This window comes from Pleurodeles waltl, chromosome 1_1 (genome assembly GCF_031143425.1).
Source record: "Pleurodeles waltl isolate 20211129_DDA chromosome 1_1, aPleWal1.hap1.20221129, whole genome shotgun sequence".
Classification (NCBI taxonomy): Eukaryota; Metazoa; Chordata; class Amphibia; order Caudata; family Salamandridae; genus Pleurodeles; species Pleurodeles waltl.
In genome coordinates this window covers 207,095,112-207,106,303 of record NC_090436.1, presented here as the reverse complement: position 1 = coordinate 207,106,303, position 11,192 = coordinate 207,095,112, and the positions used below count along the sequence as shown (strand labels likewise).

Here is an 11,192-nt window from a genome sequence, read left to right as displayed (position 1 = left end):
CTCTGCTAGAGTGTGTGATAGAGAACACACACTACCAGCCCACCCATTTTCTATGTGCACGCTGTACCACATATGAACCTATGTGTTGTGTATGTCTTGCACAAGCACATGTATTCTGAACATGGTTTTAGTGTGCACATTTATTTTATCAAAATTATTTTGGGCATGTGTGAGTGTACACAGCAACATAGGTGAGTGTGTCAGTATGCCTTACTGCATTGAACCAGGGTCACATGGTCATGGTCACTAGTACTGTTCACGTGACATCATGATCCACAGCCCACTTTAGCTCTGCCTTACTCCTTGCAATGGCAGCAGCAGCACTTCTACTCTGCGGGCAAGTCTTTGTGTGGGCCTCTAAGTCGAAAAGCCTGCAGTCCATGGCACAGGCCTCTGTAATGGTAAAACCACTAATGCTATTTCCCCTTTCAGATGATACATCCCCTCAACTATGAACTTGGACACTTGGGCAGAAGTTAACTACTCTTACCATGCAGAGGCAAGTTAATTTCCACAAAAATCAAGTGCACCATGTTCAATGAGATATTGTATGTGCAAATACATGTGTGTGAGACATTTCAAATGGAGACTTCAAACTTCAGCCATCTCTGTATTCTTGAGGTGATGAGATGGTTGCAAGAACATCTCCATTGTCTTACTTCTCTGGCTAATGCCACACATTGCTAGGTCATCTGCTCATAGTTTTCTGTTACAAGCCTTTGCTCCTCATGGCATTGCTGTGCAAGGCATGGTAGATTTGTCTACTGTGGCCTGATGTGGTATATATGACAATCTTGCCAGGAATTGGGTCACATCCTGTGTTTTGTGGATGGCCGCACATGCATGTATGTGTTCTTTACCAATGACAGTTTTACATGTTCACATGACATTAGTCACTTGACCATGACAACTGGCACTCATTATCTGTGATGGTATGTGCAACAACATTAGTTCATGTGATGTGCTGCCATTCTGTCACCACATTGGTGAGACACACAATGAGAGGGTTGTCTCAGGTATGGCCATATTTGGCTGTTTATGCTTCAACACTCACTGAGTGCCATCTGAAACACACTTTGCTGCTGCAGAACACAGCAAGACTGGTAGCTGTGCAGCACTACTCTGTTGACGAGCATGAGGGCAGAAATGTATTAAGTAGATGTGGATATGTGGCAAGTCTGTCCTGTCCCGTACAGTGCATCACACTGCGTTGGTTGACTGAATATTAAGAGCCATGGTTCCATGTTGCTAAAGGGGTCTGACAACAGGATATATATGTTTAGGCCTACCCCTAGATGAGAAGATGTGACTGACTTGATGTTTACATTGACTGTGACATACAGACAACACAATGAATAAGTTCAAACATTTATTTTTCAGACATTTTGTCCATTCAGAGAAATGTTTAGGAGAAGACATTTGAGACAATAGTATTGCGTCGCTGACGTCCTCCCATTGTGTGTTGGAGGTCTCTAACATTGTCCTCCTCCTCCTCCTCCATGGGCACACTGTCCAGTGGATCAAAGTCACATGGAGCATTTGTCAGGGCACAAATATTGTGTAATATGGCACATACCAATATTAATTCGCACACCATAGGGGGTGAATAGAGTAGTCTTCCTCCAGACATAGCCAGGGACCTAAACCTGGACTTCCACACGCTGAACGTATGTTTCACAATGTTGCAAGTCCTGGCCACTGCCTCATTGAAGGTTCTTTCAGCCTCCGTCATGAGATGGGGAATGAGGTCATGACCCAGGGCTGCAGACCATAACCTTGTTCAGCTGAAACAACAAAAAGAAGTATGTTATTCACTATGCACATTGTTACAGAGACAAACCTGTATATATGTGTTATGTTTACTGACTAACTCAGAGATAATTCTTACAGTATAGAACTTCATGGGTTATAAATACAGATGCCCATGGTTTGTCACATGTCTCTACCAGTTATCCCTTTCAATGTTAATGTTGGCCATGTTATGATATTTTGGACACTTCCACATGCAGACATTCATGTGGAGGCAGTACGGTACTGTGAATGGTAACAATGAAAGTTGTGGACAATCCTATGTTTTTGTGTTTGTGGTGTTTTCTTGGGTTCAACAGGCTGTACACATGGTGTGATTTGATAGATTGCACACATTGTTTTAGAATCCATTTTCCTTATGTGTAGGTGTTATTTAACAGCACTGAGTACTGATGATGGTCTGACGGACCTCTGACTGCCTCCACAGGCCGAAACATCGACATTACCTTCTCATTTGACAAGTTGAATTGAAAGTCCATGCTATTGCTTGAACTGGGACTGAAAACCAGGCAATTATTGTGCAGGACTGTGTCATGAGGAGGGTTATAACCCCTTGCTGGATCTTCTGTTGGGATTCAATCTTGTGATCTAGGGCAGTGGTTCCCAACCTTTCGACTTCTGTGGACCCCCACTTTTTAATTAATGGAACTCAGGGACCCCCACTGAATCATCATTGGAATCCGGGGACCCCGAATGGGTCATTACTAGAAGAATGACACCTAATTTGTCAATATTTTTTTATTTTCTAAGCAGTCGCACACCCCCTGAGAAGGCTTCGCAGACCCCCAGGGGTCCCCGGACCACAAGTTGGCAACCATGGATCTAGGGGGGTTATACACAGTGTTGCTGTTTATGAGATGGACATTCATTTTACTTGTTGTAAAAAAAATTGAACTTCCTGAACTTCCTGAATCCTATTTAACAGTACGGAGTTGTCTTATCCATTAATTGGAGACTGCATCATATGTACACAAACTATATCCAAACAATTCCTCTAGGAGCATTTGTAAGTAAGACATTGTCTGTACCCTGTTCCTAGGGGATTACTGGGTTTCCCCTAAGTGTGTTCATTTGCTTTCTAATACACAACAGGACACAATAATTATTTTTATCATGTATGTATATGATTCTATCTTGTAGGGGAATCTGTACTTCTATGCCTTGATTCTGTCAGCATTGATGTAGCTTGAGTATGTAGCGATTGGGATGCTGGGTACATCAGTATACGTTGCCCTGGTCGCATTCCTTTCTGTGTTAGTTACTAATGAATGACACATTTGACAGCATTGTGTTAGAGTATAAAAGTTTAACGTAGAAAGCTTCATATACTAGGAATTTGGCCTGTGTACTATGTACACTGGTGATGTATCACATTGGTTACATATGTCAATGTGGCTTGATACATATGTATGTGTGTGTACCTAGTCTGTCAGTATGGCTGAGGAATATGTGTTTTTTGTCATGGTGACTCTCACATTGGCACACTAAATTTACTTTTACACATGACTGTGGCCTGAACTTTCATTGCAAGACTTATATGGAATTTACAACTAGTTCTTACATAGTTGCTCCAGGAACTATGGTCAACGTATAAGTCTTCAGCCATGTGTGACACACTTAATTATGGACACAGGATTAGTTGTAACATCATTCATTTTTGGGAATTATAATTGATTCCAAGACAAGGTACACCACTGAAGTAACTCTCATCCCATACTTAGCCATCATGTGAAGTTTGTACTTATCTTAAGTTGTCTTGTGTACCACATTGCATACCTTGGTTTGTTAACTAGTGCAAATGATGTTGTTCAGTCCATTCAGACAGTGTGAGATGGGACAATACTACACACAGATGTTCTGTTGCTACTGCCATTACTGGACTGGTGAGGATATGACAGAATGGGAGATCATTGTCTGAAAATTGCTGTAATTTGTTCCTACTATGTACACATGACACTAGAGGCCAGATATTTGAGGCCAGATATTTGACAAAGTGGCACAGTGCAGCACAGCAACTGGCCTTGCTGTGTTGAGCTGCGTCACTGGGAAAGGGAAGAAATGCACAGTCTTTAAAGCAAATGGTCCATTCCTTTACTTTAAGCATGCAGTGACACACAATGGTCTACCTAACAGAAACACAGGCACCCTTGCACCACAGTGTTTAAGTGCAGGCAGAGGCACCTTCCAGCACATATACAATCTTTAGTTACATGTTCCTCTATCTATGTGTGACACTGGATGAAGCACACATAGGAAGCAGAAGTGACTTGGACAACGTACGTCATTTATCCTTGTTAAGCTTCACCTGGGAAGGAATATTAATTTGACTTCATTCCCAAGATCAGCATGTTTGGCATACATACCATGCATTTACAACAATGGGAGTTGCATTGAAACGCCCACACAATGCCTTGGAACACCTCCCTTATGCACAGTAATGCACAAAATCATGTGTCCCTATGTTGCATGGCTCCAGATTTCATACAAACTTCAAAACAACACATTGTGGCTTGACATGTCCTAAAATATCTGACATTTGAGTTTGTATAACACATGTACCACAATGCATGGTGCAAGTACACAGCACAACCCTTTCTTGGACTCCAGTTGTTGTTGTTATGTCTTGGGGAAGAGGAGGTACTGGGGTGTGAGGCGAATGATGGCATCCAGTGGGCAAAAAGTCAGAAAAAGATGCCTGTGATATTCCTGCCACTCTTGCTGTTGTGACCTGGAATGACCCAGAGGCCAGCATGTGAAGCACAGCCACCTGGGGAGGAATGTTGTTGGGCCTGGCAGTTGGTGGCAGCAGACTTGGCCCAATCTTCTGGACTCCCTCCTTAGTCTATAGAATTTTATTACCTCATCCTCCCTGAGGTTGATAAGGGAGATGCGTTGGCAGAACACATGCTCCTGCCTCCTTCTCTGCTGTGAATGGTGATAGTGTCCTTGCAACTTCAAGCTGCAGGATCATAACTTCCATGGCATAGTTGAGCTTGCCAAAGTGTTTTTTGATGTTCATGTTTTCATACCACAGCTACTGCGCCATTTCTTATGCCTGGGTTACTGATGCACAGAAATGTTGTCACATTTGCGGCCTTGTGTGCCGCATCCATACGATGCGTCACACATATCCAAACCCATAAATATCACAGCATTCGTTTTCCATAACATTTTGTTGGGGAACACCTTTCTTGGATATATTTATTCCTGGTTTAGGCACAGCTTTCAGACCACGCAAATCTAAAAAACAACACATTTGGGCAAATGTGTTGTGTCATAGATTTAGAGTGGTGCTTACTCTGACAATGGGTGAAAACGTTTGACGCACGGCAACATAAGCCTCTCATAAATATGCCCCTTAGTTTGGATCAGCCCACTCCACATCAATTCAAGGCTTGGATTATCATCAATAGGGAGGGAGAGCATTTTGCTGCTTTAATGGCTGAGTTTCATGGGTAGTTGGATGCAGTGACAGGGGAGTGGGGTCATCTCACTAAACAGTATGTTTGTTGAGGCACTAAATCAGAGTGCTCTACTATCCTCTTCACTTCTTTATTCAGAGATCTCTGCAGCTTCCACACTGCTACTACCAGTGCTCTTTTAGTATGCAGAGCACTGACACCCCCACTCAACTGACTAGTTTAGTTTAGTTTAGCAGATTTATACAGCGCATGGGTACCCGAAGGCCTCCCATCGCTAAAATGGAAGTGACACTCAGTGCAAGAGTCCAAGCTATGAGAGATAGAGAAACTAAATCAGATGAAGGAAGGTCTTTAATTTTTTTCGGAATGGTAGTTCCAGGGGCTCCAGCCGAAGTTCTGGAGGAAGGAGATTCCAGAGGTGAGCTGCCTTGACTGAGAAGGAGCTGCCTCCCCAAGAAGATCTCTTGAACTGTGGCATGTGAACTAACTGGGAGGTGGAAGATCTCAGGGTTCTTGTGGGAATATAACGGGGATGCCATGTCTGAGAAAATGAGGGCCTTTATTGTGGAGAGCTTTATGTACCATGCCTAGCGCTTTAGAGTGGATCCGTTGTTTTATTGGCAGCCAATGGAGGGAGGTCAGTGCTGATTTGGCTGACTGATGTCTAGGTATGTTCATCAAAAGTCTTGTGGCCGCGTTCTGCACCACCTGAAGTCTCTTCAATACGTACTCAGGTGAGAGTATCATAGTCTGGACCAGAATTCGTCTGGCTAGAGGTGGCAGAAGATTGAGAATTTTCCTTAGAGTTCTCATGAGACCAAAGCACAAGGAAGAAATCAATTTCGCTTGGTGTTCCATTGTGAGGCGACCGTCGAGCCAAAAACCTAGGCTCTTTATATGATCCTTAGGGACGGGGAGATTGCTGAAGGCCTCTGGTTAGAGAGCCAAAAGATTAGGAGGGGCACCATTGCCCACAATCATAACTTCCAACTTCCCATCATTAAATTTCAATTTGGACATATTCATCCATTTGCCAATCTCAGATAGAAAGGAAGAAAAATTCATCGGTGAAGAATCCTTGATATTAGAAAAGGAGACTACCAATTGTGGGTTGTCAGCATATGTGATTACTGAGAGGTCATATGGTTTTACAATTTTAGCCAGGGAGGAGAGATATACATTGAAAAGGGTGGGTCTCAAAGAAGAACTCTGTGGGACACCACAGGTAAGGGGGAATATACTGGACAGAAAAGAACGGTCCAGAACATGAAAGGTTCTGCCCTTCAGAAAAGAGGAGAGCCAGGTTAATGCCTTGCCTCCTATTCCTATATTAGAAAGCCTGTCAAGGAGGATATTATGATCTACTGTGTCGAAAGCGGCACTGAGGTCAAGTAGAATGATGGCTGCATGTCCACCTTGATCTAATAATAGACGGGTAGTTTCAGTAACTGCTGGCAAAGCTGATTCTGTGCTATATTGAGGTCTAAATCCCATTTGAGTGGGGTCTAAGAGTTCATGATCTTCGAGATAACATGTCAATTGCTTATTGACATGTTTTTCCAAAATTTTGGCTAGAATTGGAAGAAGAGCGATGGGCCTATAGTTACTAGAGAATAGTAGGATCAAGCTGGGGCTTTTTCAACAAGGGTTTGACAATGGCATGTTTCATAGATTGTGGTAGGAATCCTATGGTTAAGAAGTGGTTGAGGATACTCGTCAGGGGCGGAACAATGATATCAGAGGCCAATGCAAGAGTATTAGGGGGAGCAGGGTCCAGGGGAGAGCCGGATTTGATGGTGTGAAGGAAATTAGTGACCATTATCTTTGTAAGATGTTGAAAAACTGCAAGTGAAACCCGTAGAGATTGCGCTTTAGCTGGTTGGTAGCTGGATTCATGATTGGATATAGCTGACAAAGACAAGTAAATGTCAGTAACCTTCTCCTGGAAGAAGGCTGCTAATTTATTACTGTGTTCAATCGAAGCCTCCATAGGTGGGTCATCTCGAGATATATGGGTGAGTTCTTTAAAAATTTGAAAGATATCTTTCTGAGAATTAGCGTATTGTTCTATTCTGGTACTGTAGAAAGAGGATTGAGCCAGTTTAATGGAATCATGATAGTTCCTAATGGCTGCTCTGTATACTTTTTTCGAGGAAATACTATAGTCTTCCCTCCAAAGTCTTTCCAACTTCTTGTACTCTTTTTTGTTGTTCAAGCAAGTAGGGAGTGAACCCGGGATTAGATTTATGTTTAGGTCTTTTAGTCATGGTCTTAAGGGGCAAGATGGAATCTAAGGAGGTAGAGATCCAGTTGTTAAAATATTCTACAGATTCAGAATTCAAGTTGTTATAGTTAGGAGATGAAGAACAGAGAATATTCTGCCACACTCTGAGGTCAAGTTTTGATCATTGCCGAGATGTTGATTGTCCTGAAGGTTGATGACAGGGGGAGGATTTGGAAAAAGGTGTAAATGAAAGTAGCAGTGATCAGTCCAGATGAGAGGCAGAGGAATAAATGAAGAAAAATTCAACAGATTACTAAAAATAAGGTCTATGGTGTGGCCTTTATAGTGGGTAGGTCCTTTGATGTACTGTGTAAAATCTAATGCCGCCATAACAGAAAGGAGCGTATTGGCAGAAGGACAATGTATGTTATCCATGTGAATGTTAAAATCTCCAAGTATAGTCAAGTAAGGTAACAGTGGTCTATGGACCAAAGAAATTGGATACCAGCAGCGTAGAGATGCAATGTAGATATGTAGCGGACACTTAAGAGTTATTTATCCATCTACAGTACACAAAGTAAGCAATATATAAATAACACAATCTACATCTAAATCAACCGTGCTCTCAAAATGCAACATCTCTGTTGGTCATTGGGTGCAACTCAAAAAACACGTTGATTGATTGATGAACTTACCCATTCATTTAGCGTTCATCCTTTCACTCCCCCTTCCAACCATGCATTCACTCTTCTATCCTTGAATTTTATAACTCAAACATTTGCCCTTCCTATTCATACACTGTCCCACACTGCTCCTTACACTGCCCCAGCATCACAACACTAACACTACTCTAGGCTGCCCTTGCCCAACACTGCCATTGTCCCTTGACCATTCTGGAATTCACGCTGAACATATCTCTGCATCCATGCATTCACTCATCCTATCATGCAGTCATACACAGGCAATATATCACAACCCTATAGCATACATTGCCTCTTCTCCCACAATGTCCTCAGACATTACCCTTGCCCCCCATGCTGCCCTTGCTTCTTCATCCATCCTCGCCCTTTCATATAGCCATGTACACACTAAGCACGTCCATCCCATCAATCATCCACACTTCCAACCATGACTTCACTTGTCTTCTCTACCACATGCTCTGTTATCCATCCACTCAATCCCTGGCAAATTCATCCCTGCACCCACCTATGCGTTCACATATGCAAATAATCAGCGAAGAGGCATATTTACTTGTAACTATTGCACAACTGTGGAGAGAGATTTTTTCACTGCTGTGTCCCAATGATGACACGTCGCCTCAGTGACCTCAAGCCTTCGAAGTTTTAAGGAAAACCCAAAATTTAGCGCCACCCTCTTCTGATGTAATCTCCCTGAATCTAATAAAGGATCCCCGTGGATCACAGTTTGTATGTCAGATATTGTGATGAAAAATATTTGCTTTCAAGCCAAATCTAAACCCAGTGCTCGAGTGTGATCAGCATAGCTTTCAAACTTAACTAATAGGTCCCACAGAAGATGGGGAAGCGGTTGGACAAACAGATCTATCAGTCAAGGTGAAACATTTGGGGCCAGATTTATGCGGGCCTTGAGCCATTCCAAAGCCACATTAACGTCATTTTTTTTTACACTAATGTGGTGTTGATAGGGGAAAAATGCAGCGCCAAATTTACAAAGTGACATAATGCTTGCACCACTTTGTAACCCCTTGCGTCACATTATGCCTGCGGCAGGCAAAATGTATGTAAGGGGGGCATTCCCGCGCTGGGAGGGAGGAAATATGGCTCAAAGGAATCTATGAGATTCCTTTTCTCCATTTTTATCGGCATATTTAACGCCTGCTAAGTGCAGGCGTAAAAAAGGGGCTCCCATTGATTACAATGAGCCTCTGGGTTCTTTGCATGATTACAATAATCCCGCAAAGCACCAGACTAGCGTAAAAAAAACTACCACCATGGTGCTCCATATTTTAAATATGCACTACCATGGTGACGTTAGGGGGGCGCTAAGGAGCGCAGCAAAAGTGGTGCTGCATTAGATGCAGAGCCACTTTTCATAAACCTGCCCCTAGATTTCTGTGCTACTCCACTTTGCAGCTATCCACTTTCTTTGGCACAGCGACCACCCTTACTCAAGTCAACTGGATGCAAATACCCCACGTGTTTGCCATTCCCACTGGAATACCCATTATGTGATTAATTAGAGGGAAGAGTCAAAAGGTCATCTCTAAATAGATGCTTGTGTGTCCATCACGTGCTGTGCATTAGGAAAAAAGAAGACTGACACAGAGAGGCTGTTTTTATGGATTCATCTCATTCCATTTATAGTTGACTCAAATACACCTGCCAAGACCATGAATTTTAAAGCACCTTTGGCATATACCATTGTCTCCTGGCATGGAAATATTGGAACTGCAGCCTTGAACCACTATACTAAAACACATTAGCTACCTAGGTTTTTTTATAATGATATTTTGATTCCATTGTTTTTAGCACACAGGAGATAAAAGTTGAAACTCATTCTATATCCCACCCTAAAAGTGACAGAGCTACCTGACATGCTAGGCGATGGCACTTCTGGAAGGCAGCACACATAACTCAGGAAATTGGGCCTTATCGGTGAGGTCCAGCTGAGGCTCCTCTGGTACAGCAAGCCCAGCTTAACATATTGATGTAACTGAATGGGTTTGAGCTAGTCACCGGAACGCTGGAGGACAGCACTTCTTGAATCAGGTGGGGAAGCAAAATGTAGGGGCTTTGGTTCATCATCATATCTATCTATCTATCTATCTATCTATCTGTCTGTCTGTCTGTCTGTCTGTCTGTCTGTCTGTCTGTCTGTCTGTCTGTCTGTCTGTCTATGTGTATTTCATTAACAAGAAGTTGGATTAGCTATCTTACCTTTGTCTGAGAGAGGCCACTGTCACTCTGTGGATGTTGAATCATTTGAAGAGTAGCTAAAGGCATGGCATGTGGTCTCCATATTTTCATTTGCTGCCAACCATATACTACGCCAAAGGTGTTAAGTATGTGGCACTGTTAAAATATGACATCATCAATACACATATATTTAAATTAAAACCCTATTTACAACTATTGTCAATGCCTACACATAATGTATATTGATATTGGAACATATATTTAAAACGCTATTTGAAAATGAAATCAATGCAGGACTAGCACACTCTGCTAAAAAACATAGAAATTACTGATGGATGGATGGACGTGCAATGTTTGAAACAGAACCCAAAATGGAATTCCCCTTAATCTCCAGCAATACAGTCAAATCTCTTAATTTTACATTTGAGATGTGCACTAATGTTGTGAGCACAAGTGAACGAAATGGCACAATCTGCCAACTTCTATCGCAAGCATCTTAAGAAAATCAACGTCCCTTCTGTCCACTGACCCGCTAAGATTACCATTTCAAGCTTTGATCAGCTCAAGAATTAACAGGCAATGCTATCCTATCTGGTTTTTCCACATCAACATTGGCTTCACTCAAAGACATCTTCCATCCCACTGCCAAAGTCCTTTCAGAGTAAAAAGATTCAACTATACAACCCATGTTATGAAACACCTCTACTGGCTGCCACTCAAGGCGCAAATCAAGTTCAAGTTAGGTTGCATCACCTATTTTTATATGTATGTACAGTAGCGTAGTAAGGGAGACATGGGCCCTGGTAAAAGCAAAGAAGAAGGCACCTTTGACTGCTGTTG

The 11,192-nt window shown here is 42.4% G+C and overlaps 1 long non-coding RNA gene across 1 annotated transcript in view; it reads right to left on the bottom strand.

Moving 5' to 3' along the window:
* Positions 1-1,356: 1,356 nt before the first annotated feature.
* LOC138282857 (uncharacterized) overlaps positions 1,357-11,192 on the bottom strand; it is a 61,153-nt gene continuing 51,317 nt past the window's right edge. Inside the window, exons 2-3 of the long non-coding RNA XR_011201015.1 lie at positions 10,374-10,508; positions 1,357-1,784 (exon numbers count right to left, since the gene is read on the bottom strand). This is a non-coding gene — a long non-coding RNA (uncharacterized lncRNA). The remainder of the gene's footprint in view (positions 1,785-10,373; positions 10,509-11,192) is intronic.